The 12535-nt window shown below is 37.3% G+C and overlaps 1 long non-coding RNA gene across 1 annotated transcript; it reads left to right on the top strand.

Annotated features, from left to right (window-relative positions):
* The first annotated feature begins 5500 nt into the window (after positions 1 to 5500).
* On the top strand, positions 5501 to 7887 carry LOC140139342 (uncharacterized). Its single transcript, XR_011857088.1, has 4 exons — positions 5501 to 5678; positions 6034 to 6196; positions 6590 to 6744; positions 7349 to 7887. It is a non-coding gene; the product is annotated as an uncharacterized lncRNA (long non-coding RNA).
* Positions 7888 to 12535: the final 4648 nt, after the last annotated feature.

Raw genomic sequence — 12535 nt, 5'->3', positions numbered from 1 at the left:
ATGTGATAAAAGAATGGAATTGATTAAATAGTTGTTTTAATGGATCCTTCTTAAGTTTGTGACAAACAACCCCATTTGGATAGCACATCCCAGTATGTGTATTCCTCAAGTGTGGGGCACCCTCTAGATCTCACCATCTTCATTGGTCATCAAGTCCGGCTGCCCGGCGTAGTGCTTAGTCATCACGTCCGGCTGCTCGGCGTAGAATTTTATATTTTTGTCACCTAGTCCTTTTCTGTGAAAACATGACCCATTTGGACAGCAGAAACCAAGGGGAGGGTCTTATTGGAAATGAGGGTATGGGGATGTCTGGCAGATTCGGGGTACATTTTCAGCCATTTAGACTTGGGTGGATTTTCAGCCATTTGGTTTATTGATGGCCATAATTTCATGAAAATTTGAAAGGGTGTTTTTTTTTTCTTCAAAAGTTTCTCAAAAAAGTGCAAATTTTTCTTTACACAAATTTGCAAAAATTTATAAAAAATTGGTAGAATTTCTAGTCATTTTGGTTTATGGCCGGGTACTTTTTGAAGTTTCAGCTGCTATCCCTACCCAAACCAAGTTGAGACCCCCGGCAGCAATATTCCTGTAAATGTAGGTCTCAAATGTGGGACTACCCACTAGATTCCAGCATCCTGATCAGGTACCCCTATCATACCCTTACCTAGCCTTTGTCAGAAGGTCAGTTTGGCTTGGTTTGTGAGGGCAAGTGCTTGAGTGCGAGCCAAGGGCATCTGTGCACTACAAGTGCATAAGCGTCTTGGCTCACCAAGCTTTATCAGTATGAGATTCCCTGACTTGTGTGAGCATGGTTCCCTGTAGCTCATTTCAGCCGCTGCTATTCTCCTACATAGCTTGGACAGGGGTTAGTCTCTCGAGTTTCTTGTCTGTGACACAAGACTTGTCTATACCAGTTTCGATAACATATCCTATTGTGCGTGATTAATCTAAATGGCTCTTGATGGAACTTTATAAGGATCTCTCACAGATAGATTGGCAAAGTTGGAACAAGATGACAGAATATTTTGGCAGGAGTAATGATGAAGGTGATATGACTCTTGGGGATGGTGTTGAGGATGGTAACTTGATTGATGATAACACAAAACCAATAATAAAACTTTAGAACTGCATTGTATTTGCGCGACAATTATCATAGAAGATGCACAATAAGGTTTGGGACATTTTGAGGTTGGGCACAATTTAACTGTCATTTATCAATTATATTGATTTGGTTTGGAAATCTAGTTGAAGCAAAGCTGTTAGCTGTCAATATGTACCCAAATTTAGTAAATACTGAGAAAGTAAAAAATAACCAAATTCAAAATTAGTACATTGCTATGAATGCGTGCATCCCTCCTATACAATATATATTAGCGTTTGTATCGTTTGTCTGGGAAGATGCCGTGAAGTACGATGCCTCTATTGAATGTCATAGTGCCAGCGAGGGATTGGTTTACACGATGTCCTTCGTCTATGTCACCTCCGAGGGGACTGTGCCACTTGGTTACCCGCTATGGTGTGGGGCGAGAACATAAACAGATGCACAGCGTGTGTTCTCTAACGTCTTGCTGACCTTTGTAAGCTGGGCCATGAGGTGTCTTGTCTTGAGGCAGGGCCCTCAACATTAAGTCTTGTATCCGTTAAGTGTTCCCGACTCAGTAGTCCAGCTGCAGAGAAAGGCATGTATGATGGTTTTGCCAGTTTTATGAAACATGTTCTTTGCTGATTATTATTCTATGGGTGATGCAGAATGAACAAGGTCCATTATCAACCCTGGGAAATTTGATACAGGAGTCAAAATACAAAATTTTGTTAAATCAGGAATGTCAAAAGAATTTGGACCAAAAATTTGACCAATTTGGAACTTCTGATTCGGGTTAAATCCTGATTCGGGTCAGATCATCTATCCTAAGAATTAACAAGGTGCAGCTGGACTATGCACCTACCTTGAAGTGGTTGTCGGGCTTGGTTGTGACTTGATCTAAACACATACAATTAAGTGGTCTTAATTTACAAAACAAAAACCAGTTAACATGGTTAAAGCACAGATGTTTTCTCTTTCAATTTATGTTAAAGTATACTGAAAGAAAAGCAGTTAATGGCCGCCTTTGTTTACATCTGGTCACAATTAACCAGAGGGTGCTATATTTGTCTGTTTGTTTGTTTGTTTGTTTGTTTGTTTAACCAGTCAGTCTGAATGAATGGGACCAGGCTATCGCTCAAGCCAAGCTGTCGATCAGGCTTATAATATATGAATGCTGGCCTGTATGAGAGAAAAAGAAAGAAGGAAGAGAGCAAGGAAAATAATGTCCATTCCCAACAAATTTGTACAATTTTGCTCTTGGCACTTGGTATGTGTATGGTGGGGTGTATGTGTGTGTGTCTTATATAGGGTTGGGGGAACTTGAATAACCTGGTATATCTGGGTCTAAACTTCTAAGATTCCAGATGACCTACATGAATCTGTGAGCTAGCTTCTGTGACCTTTGTCACTACATTAATTGTCATATCAAACACTCCATATTTATTAAATATGTGAAGGATATTCAGTGTTAAAATTGGATCCACTCAACTTGAGAGTTCTTGTAACCCTTGTAAAGTCACATGATTAAAAGTATCCATTCATTCAATTAATTCAACCATTATCTCATTTTTGGGATTTTTGCAGGTACACTGAATATCAACAAAATCGACTGCTGTTGCTGGACTCCTTTCGTGTAGCATGCCGAAATCATGAAGTGAAGCTGTATGACAACACATACCATAACTAGAAGTCATAATAGAAGAGAGTCCATCCTGAACCTCATCAGTGGATACAGCCTTTCACTATTGTAGAGAACCAATACTCCCATGCCTTTCTCAAGCTCTGGTAAACCTGCTATACATGGTACATCACTGTCGACTGTTCAAAAGATGATCAAAATTGAAGAGGAGGTCAAGACAAATAACAAACTTGAGGTAATTAAGACATACCCAGAAAACATTGGTTTCTATATTGTTCACAAAATGTTAGAAAAGGTTGCCAGAAAACAAACATCTGTTATGTTGGGTTATATTTACAGTTAGGTAGAAAACGTTTTCTTAACATTCAAAAACATTTTGTTAAAACTTACTACAAAATATTCTAGCATAATTTTATTTAAGTGTTGACAAAATATTTATCAAATTTTTGCCAGTTGGAAATATTTTACAATAACATTTTGACAAAATTTTAAAAGTTCTATTGTAGTGTGTTTTCATACAAAACGTTTTAATGACCCTGCCAACATTAACACAGCTATTAAAATTTGATGCTATTAACATGTTTTCACAAAAAACTAAAACCATTGTAAAGTGTTTAAAACATTGTAAAAAACGTTTTGTGTAAAAGATTTCATGAAACTCATAATTATGAATTGCCAATTTAATGTTCAACCATTTATAGACATTGCATTTAAGGAGACATTGCATGCATAGTCAAAATTTTGAGGCATTTATAAGGCGTAGAAAGGCGTAACTGTGAGTGACTGAAATGTTGGTTTGCACATGTCACACAGGGCTGTTGCCATGGGGGTGTGACACCCCTGGCAATCCCTAAAAAGGAATAGAGAAAAGGAAGAGTGAAAGGGGAAGAGAGAGGAGGGAGGGAGGGAGGGAGAGAGGGGGGGAGTGGTACAAGGAGTTAGTGTCTCTCACATCACATGAGAGCAAGGGGATAAAACTACAATAAGTTTGTAATTTGGGCGAGAATTATATTGTATATTGTTGGCCTACAATGATGTTGGCCAGGCGCATTGAGCTGATGTGGACAAATTTTGCACGCGCTTCTTGCGCACTGGCTTTGTGTTATTTACCTTTATTTTGGGCTTAAATTGTCTGAAATATAAAATTTTTTGTGCACTTCACGTACAAATGTCTCAAATAGGAATAAAATATGCTCGTCTCTACCGCTATCAATCTTAGGCCTATAAAAGTATGCCCCCTTATCTTTAAATCAAAACATGGCTACTTGAGTGCATATGCCTTCCTCATGGTGAGATTAGGGCCTCCAAATTTTGGCTGTTGGCCCAGGGCCCCAAAAGGAGTAAATCCTGCACTGCATGGTCAGGATGGCAAGTCAATGTCCTCTCCTACTCAGTTGATAGAAATGTTCTGACAAAATTTCACGATTAATTTTTTATTTTCATCTCGAACTTGAACATGAATCTTTAAAATAATTATAATTCCATCCTTTCTATTATGTAGGCCTAAATCATAAATATGAGTGCTAGGGCAACTCCTCTCATGCCTGGAAAAAAACAAAACTCATTAGCTGGATCAAAATAACAGGACAAAAGTAACCAAAAGTTGTAAAAGGCCTATGCATCTTCCTTTGGCACGATTTAAGGAAACAATTGTCCTCAATTTTGTTAATTTTAGCATTTAAAATTGCAATTTTTTAACGTGCACTTCATGCCCATTTGTCCTGATAATGTCCTTTTTAGTAGCAGATCAGTGGGCTCCGATTTTGAAATTTTGTCACTGACTCGGTGACTCAGTACATCTCCTTTGAATTTTAACATTGAAATAGCAAACCTTGTTATGCACTTTTCAAATTTTGTGTGCTTTTCCTGGTAGTGGGACAGCTTGGAAAAAAACTTGGGTTACAGTTGTGGGGAGGGATGACTTCAATCCAATTAGCCAGGGTGGCAATTATGTTGCCATGTACATGTGCCAACAAAAGGTAAATCGGGCCATACCAGTAAAATTTATTTCTCAACACCGGAATGGTCTAGCAGACGGCCCTGATATCACACTGAAAGGTGGTTATGTTATCAAATGTACTTAGGTACATGTTGGACTATTAGTAAATCACATTCACACACAGGGACCGAGCTTGCTTAGTATTAGATACTAGCTAATCTTTGCAATAGAAAAAGCAAAATTATATAATGCATTACTTCCAAATTTCCTGTAATACTTAGTCATGTCTAGTTAGATTAAAATTATTAATACACTGAATTATTTGAAATTACAGGTTTAATTTCCTCAGGCAGGCAATCCCATTATAGTGATGCAGATGACAATCCATAAAAGATGACAAAGATGACTGGCTTGATATGGCAGAGTATGATGCAACACTGAACAACACAGCATTCAACAACTGTGGCTGTACAATTTCTATAGCACTCTACATGCATGTTGTTGAAAACAAACAAGTTGTTTAATTGTGTATGTATAACTAAGCCAATGATGCATGTTCTTTAAGGACATGTGCAATAACTATGAGCCCTGGGGAGGGTAAAATTGGGGGGATCTTTTGGCAGGCCGAGAGGGTTTTTTGGCAGGCCCATAGGGGGTATAACAGCCTTTGCATCAGGGCTAAGAGTAAAATTGTACAAAATGGTGTTTGGGAGTGGTCTTCTCTCCTTTCTCCTGCACTATTTTCTTCCATTTCTTGCTTTGTTTATCAAAGCTATCTGGGCCAACATGGTAGCTAGAAATATACTAATAAAAAGAATACATTGTTTAATATTGCTTTTTTCTTTTCAATCTTTCGTTTAGGGCCTATAGGCATCTTTCCACACCTATTGCTAAGGCATCAAAATAAAGGAGTTTGCTACACACCTCAACCATGTTCAAGAAGGCTCTGATGACCTAAGGAGCATGATAGTCCCACTGCTCTCCCTTTACTATATAAATGGACAAAACAGGATGAGGTAAAAAGCATAATCATTTCCAAATGTTTTAGGAGCTAGGATGATCTAGTCAGCATTTTATCTATGAAATCTTATAGGACTCTATGGGTTTTCTATGCATCAGATGTCTAATCTAACTTCTAGACAATATCATCCTCTGAAGTTCCAGTCCATGAGAGTATCATCAAATGTGTACAAATACAGGTTTTTTTTTTTCAAATACCATATCAGAGTGGAATAACCTCCCATCATCTGTTCTAGAGTCTTGCAGCATTCAATACTTCAAAACTGCACTATGTAATAATGTAATGTAACTTAATGTTTAATCTGTATTCACATATAAATATCCCATTATATTATCTTAATCCCATTATAGTGATGAAGATGACAATCCATAAAAAGATGACGAAGATGACTGGCTTGATATGGCAGAGTATGATGCAGCAGTGAACAACACAGCATTCAACAACTGTGGCCAATTTCTATAGCACTCTACATGCATTTAACCAATAGATACACCTAAGGCAATTGACTTTAAGGTATACAAAAATGTTCATAGAAGATGTTGTTGTTGAAAACAAACAAGTTGTTTAATTGTGTATGTATAACTAAGCCAATGATGCATGTTCTTTAAGGACATGTGCAATAACTATGAGCCCTGGGGAGGGTAAAATTGGGGGGAGATCTTTTGGCAGGCCGAGAGGGTTTTTGGCAGGCCCATAGGGGGTATAACAGCCTTTGCATCAGGGCTAAGAGTAAAATTGTACAAAATGGTGTTTGGGAGTGGTCTTCTCTCCTTTCTCCTGCACTATTTTCTTCCATTTCTTGCTTTGTTTATCAAAGCTATCTGGGCCAGCATGGTAGCTAGAAATATACTAATAAAAAGAATACATTGTTTAATATTGCTTTTTTCTTTTCAATCTTGCGTTTAGGGCCTATAGGCATCTTTCCACACCTATTGCTAAGGCATCAAAATAAAGGAGTTTGCTACACACCTCAACCATGTTCAAGAAGGCTCTGATGACCTAAGGAGCATGATAGTCCCACTGCTCTCCCTTTACTATATAAATGGACAAAACAGGATGAGGTAAAAAGCATAATCATTTCCAAATGTTTCGGGCTAGGATGATCTAGTCAGCTTTGTATCTATGAAATCTTATAGGACTCTATGGGTTTTCTATGCATCAGATGTCTAATCTAACTTCTAGACAATATCATCCTCTGAAGTTCCAGTCCATGAGAGTATCATCAAATGTGTACAAATGACAGGTTGTTTTTTTTCAAATACCATATCAGAGTGGAATAACCTCCATCATCTGTTCTAGAGTCTTGCAGCATTCAATACTTCAAAACTGCACTATGTAATAATGTAATGTAACTTAATGTTTAATCTGTATTCACATATAAATATTTGTGTTTTCATCAAAGGCCATTTTTTTTCTCAATTAGATGACGCTTTTTCAATTTTTATTGAGTATTTGTTTAGATTAGATTTAGATTCTCCAGACCTTATCTTGCAGAAAGTGTATGCTTTTAAGTGCTGGGAGGCTTTTTACTGAAGTTTATGGGGAAGTATACAGATGTGCCTTTAATTTGATATGACTTTGGAAATGGTAAAACTTTTGACAATTGCTTTTTGCCAAAAATGAGCAGCAGGTCTTAAATGAATTTTAATGTTCTTTTCTATGTAGATTGTGGAGGTACATGTGGAATACTTTGCACTGAGAATAGCTTTTGATGGAAATAAAGAGGAGCTAGGATTCCACCTGGAAAACAGGTGAAGCAGGAGAGTTGGACCGGTGTTGGTGACAGAGTTTGATTTTGCTGCGACATTGCACTGTTGTCTGAGGAAAACAACAAGCACAAGAACTGCTTCACAGAGTTGAGACTTCAGCGGCAATAGTGGGCCTGAAGATGAATGGAAGTAAAACAAAGTTCATGTCCTACAATAACAAGAGAGAAAGCGTCACAAATGACAGTGTATAGTACTAGAGGGGGTCGATGATTTCAAAGAAGTAACATATGACAAATGCAGACCTATATGGAGATCTTCCAAAAATAAGCTACAAGATCAGGGAAAGAAGAATCCGGTTTGCTGGCCATTGTTCTAGAAGCGAGGAGCCCGCATCATAAATGGTTCATTGGATACCCAAGCACGGGAGGTGGAAACACTCGATTGGAAGCAGCTAGCAGACTTCAGGACATCAATGGAGAACAGAAAGTTTGAGGACACCACCGAAAATAAGTCAAGTAAGTCAAGTGGAAGATATTTGTGGATTTTAAATGGAAAAGCCCATTGCATGCTTTCACTTTCAACAGAGTGGAGTCTACCACTGATCACGATTACACGCTTGAACCAGTCAGTGAGTGTACAGGTTTGTTGTGACAAAAGCATGATAATAATCATGGACAAATAATTTATGAGAAAAAATAGCAAATTGTGTGGAACTTTTACACATAAAACACACAATATAAAACACAGGAAGAAAAAACATATAGCATATCTTTTTTAAATGCATTTGTGTGCTGTTTCAACATAAATCAAAGTTTCTTCACAAATACGCGAAACGATAAGCAACGCTTGTACGAGACAGATTAGCAAATGATTGGCATGACTGTGATGATTCAAAATAAGGACCGGTTTCATTTACATTTCATACAGAATTGCGCGGAAATTTGCGAAATAAAATTGCCAAGGGAAAGGAAAATTTTGTAGTGAGGCACAAAAATCATTGGACCTTGGTTATAATAGACTCTTGCTTTCTGCATTGTCAATGAATAGCGAGTTTTGCACATATATAGCTTCCTCATCCATGGAGAAATAAGGAGAAAGCCTGTATGCACCGCTATCAAACTTTGAAATGTTTACATATTTACAATACTCAGTGGCAACAACACAATATATTGGAATCATCAGCCTGTCTTGTATAGCATTTGTGCATGTATTAAATGTACTTCTTCTATGGCTACTGACAAGCTTTGTATTTTTTTGCCTTGCAGAATTCTTTCTACCTGAGAAATTTCATAGGTTCTGGGTCGAAGAACTTTACCAACCTCAACATTGACATCTTTCTGTTAGGCAATATCCATTAATCTTGATCATTTGTTTGAATGATCTGTGGAATTCCTGGTGAGATAATCTTAGCAACTTTTTCAATTCAGGCTTTTTAGGCTTAGAATCTACAAGATTCTATCCTATTTTTCGTGTCAAAGTTAATCAAGGCATTATCTATGTATTAGGCCATATATTACATTCAATACCCACACTACCCCTGTAAAATATATAAATTCTTAATCATTCCATCCAAACTAAAATCAGAACACTGTACTTTGATACATTTTTAATTTGTTGAAATATCCAACAAATCAGTTAATGAGGCAAGTGATAATCTATAAATTAAAGAGAAACACAATGTCTTCCCAGTCCCTTCAAATTCAATAAATGAAAAACAAAACCCATAAGAATCATGCAGTTGTTTTTCAAGTCCAAGCAGTACTTTCTATTATTCAATACATAAAAAAAACATTTGTAAATAAAGTGAAAAAATGCAGTAATGCATCAAGTTAGTGATATGTGTAATTTGTCAATGCTATCAGCAGTAGATAGCAAAAAATACTGCAAATGATCCCATGTTAATTAGCTGTTTGTAAAGTCAAAATAGTTTTAAAATGGAAACAAAACAGTCTTATTATAGCAACTAGTACAAGGATCCAAATTTATGATATATGATACAAAATAAAAATTGTTGATGTCTGCAGAGTGCTCACTTGTAAACTGGAATCTCCTGATACCGTCCAAGCAAACATAAGCATTTTAAAAATGGAAAAGGTGACATGATTCTAAAAGCAATACATTAGAAAAGGCTAAAAGACAAAATATTTGACCTTGATTAATTAATCCTTAAACAAATGTGAACAGGATCTGACTTTTCATAAAGATTTGACCAAGCTTTTATAACATGTTTTATTTCAGAGATGCGTGGCCTATAGGATGATATTCAGCAATTTTATGCAACATTTTCAGGACCTATACATAAGTTGTCTTCATCTGACCTTCATCATTGCAGAAAGTGAAGAGTTCCAAAGTGCTGAGAAGCTCGTAAGTCGGTCAATGTACGGGTTGTCTGAGTAGTCAGTGCACAAGGTTATACATGAAGATTGAACAATGCAAAATAAAAAGAAATGGTGAGACTGCATGGGATAAATGCAAATATTTGGGCACTCAATTGGACACATCAGATGATTATAAAGAGGAGAAAGAGACTGGCTGGCCATGGCAGCAACTCACAAACTAATTTTAGTTGTTCATTCTTAATTCAATGAAAACATGTATCTTTACTGCTTTCATGGAGTGAAATAAACAAAACAAGAAGACTGAGGTGATTTGAACAACAAATGAGACCATCTGAAGAAACGCCAGCAAAACAACTTGGCATTTAAAGAAACAATATTGAAGACTGGTAGTAAAACGACCTCAGACTTAACTGCCTATATATAGCTGTCATTGGTGGATGGTAGATCCGCCAACTCGTCAAACAAGACGTAATATGAATAGCGATATGCACACAGTCACTGATTCAATATGTGTGTACACATGAACTGACATTCACAGAACATGGTTTCGGTCACTTGATTGGTGAACTCTGAATAAAACCAGATATTTAATATAAAAACTTGCTGTCATTAAAGCACTTCAGGCTTAGTCTTTCACATGGTATTTTAGTACACCACTGGGCATTACAATCATGTAAAAAGTAGAAATTCAAGAAAAACTGAGGGCATGGCTGTGGATCAAATCACACATTGTGGCTTAAGGCCCTGTATCCATAGGCTGTTCCCTTGTGGCATGTGCCCTTGGCCCGTGTTCACTTGTTCCCATGTGACCTGCCACACAGACAACGAACCTTTGTTTTGCTAAAGGTTCGTTGTCTGTGTGGCAGGTCACATGGGAACAAGGGAACAAGGCAACAACAGCCTATGCATACACTCTCAGAACATTGGTTAAAAATTTTAACCAACTTGGTTAAAATTTTAACCAACCATGTATTTACAGGTGAACAGCCCAACAGTTGGTTATATTGTTAACCAACCTGGGTTGGTTAACAATATAACCACAGGTTGGTTAAAAACATTGACCAACTACTGGTTAAAATTACGGTAACCAACCAGTTGGGTAAAGCATGTTGGGCAAAATGGGCAAAATATAACCAATAGTTGGTTAAACACTATGAATGGGAAGTTCATTTCATTGTTCATATTTTAACCAATTGGAGACATTTGAAGGTAGGAAATTATATTATAAACATTTTATCGGGTATAACACTTAGTTTAAGCTTACCGGTTGTGGTGGTAGTTGTCGTCGATAAAGCATCGTAAGTCTTGCTCACAGTCTCGGCCTCGCACACACTTAAACTAAGTGTTATACCCGATAAAATGATATACTTTATAATATAATTTCCTACCTTCAAATGTCTCCAACAGATCTTCAAGACCCCGATCCACAGCTTTGCAGCAAGCCACTCATATCGGCCATCTTGTTTTCTGAAATGCATTTTTGCCCAACACAATGACCAATCACAGTTCGCAAAGGAACACCATGTGACCATGGTTGGGCAAAACCATACTTTGCCCAACTTTATTGGCGGAAAAGGATGTTTTTTACCAAGGTTGGTTAACTTTTAACCAACATTGTGTAAATACCATATTGACAGGTTTGACCAACCATGTATTAAACTGTATTTTGCCCAACTTCAAGAATCTTAACCATTGTTGGGCATTTTTTAACCAACTGTTTTCTGCCCATTCATTTTTTATCCAACGTTCTGAGAGTGTACAGGGCCTTAAGGTCTGCACATGAAAGCAAGTGCCATAAACATCATTTTCAATTGTCAAGCACAGTCTAACAGAATGACAATTCTGTGTTTGATCATTCATTTGTAATTATTATCTCATGGGTGTTTTGCATTTGACATATTAACATTATAAACTTTGTTCCTTTTAAAGAGTTTGGGTGTATATAGTCATGGTCTGCAGGCCCATAGCCACGAAATGCATCCCTGTAAAATGACAAAAAAAAATCCACTCTTCCATCTTAGGGGGAAAATGTCCAAGAAGGTCCAAAAAGCTCTTTGCATGCAAACATTATTTGTTGGGAAAATGTCCACAATTTGGAAATTCCACACCACACAAAAAACATGGCAAAGGCCATGCAACTGTGATGATCTTTATGCCTATTATGTGATCATTAATCAATAATTCTAATTAGCAAGCCCAGATAAGATGTTTTATACTTACCATAATGCATTTCTCCATTTTGATTTCCTGTACTGATTTGCTATCTGGTGCAACATATGGATCAATAGTCATGGATGAAATGTACCTCAATAAACAGCACATCCAGAGTCTTGCAAAATATCTTGACTATCAACCCATGTTCAGCTAATCTATTCTCAATATGCAAACAAATGGAACCTGTACAAAGTAATGGGAGTGTCATCTGATGAAATGAGGTGATGTATCATGTTGCAAAGGATTCTGGGAAGGGCAAGATATCTTAACTGCAGCAACCCTAACCCTCAGCATGCTTAGGCCTAATGGGAGTGTCATCTGATGAAATAAGGTGATGTATCATGTTGCAAAGGATTCTGGGAAGGGCAAGATATCTTAACTGCAGCAACCCTAACCCTCAGCATGCTTAGGCCTAATGGGAGTGTCATCTGATGAAATGAGGTGATGTATCATGTTGCAAAGGATTCTGGGAAGGACAAGATATCTTTCCTGCAGCAACCCTAACCCTCAGCATGCTCAGTTAATGGGAGTGTCATCTGATGAAATGAGGTGATGTATCATGTTGCAAAGGATTCTGGGAAGGACAAGAT

This window comes from Amphiura filiformis, chromosome 18, assembly GCF_039555335.1.
Source record: "Amphiura filiformis chromosome 18, Afil_fr2py, whole genome shotgun sequence".
Lineage (NCBI taxonomy): Eukaryota > Metazoa > Echinodermata > Ophiuroidea > Amphilepidida > Amphiuridae > Amphiura > Amphiura filiformis.
Note: the sequence above shows the minus strand (reverse complement) of the source record. Positions and strands in the feature narration are given on the sequence as shown.